A 365-nucleotide genomic window follows, 5' to 3' on the forward strand; every position below is an offset into this window, starting at 1 on the left:
TTTTAAGTAAGTGTTCTCATCATGAAATAAAAAAGTATCTGCATATGTTAAGTAGCTTGATTTAGCCATTCTACAATGTGTAGATATATTAAAACACCATGTTGTATGCCATAAATTTATACAACTTTTACATGTCAATTAGAAAGAAGAAAAAAGAAAAGAAAAAATGAAAAAGAGAACAAAAAAAGAAAGAGGGACTTGCACTTAGAATATGTATAAGGAAGTAACTGGGAGAGCACAGTAATTCAATTTGAAAGGATCGATCAGACTGTTAGGACCTTTTCAGTGGAGTAACATTTCACCCTCTTTTTGATTTCCAAGTTAATTTTCTGTATGATTCATGACATTAAATAAAGAATGAAAGG

Source organism: Galeopterus variegatus, unplaced genomic scaffold (genome assembly GCF_000696425.1).
Source record: "Galeopterus variegatus unplaced genomic scaffold, G_variegatus-3.0.2 Scaffold23981, whole genome shotgun sequence".
NCBI classification, from domain to species: Eukaryota; Metazoa; Chordata; class Mammalia; order Dermoptera; family Cynocephalidae; genus Galeopterus; species Galeopterus variegatus.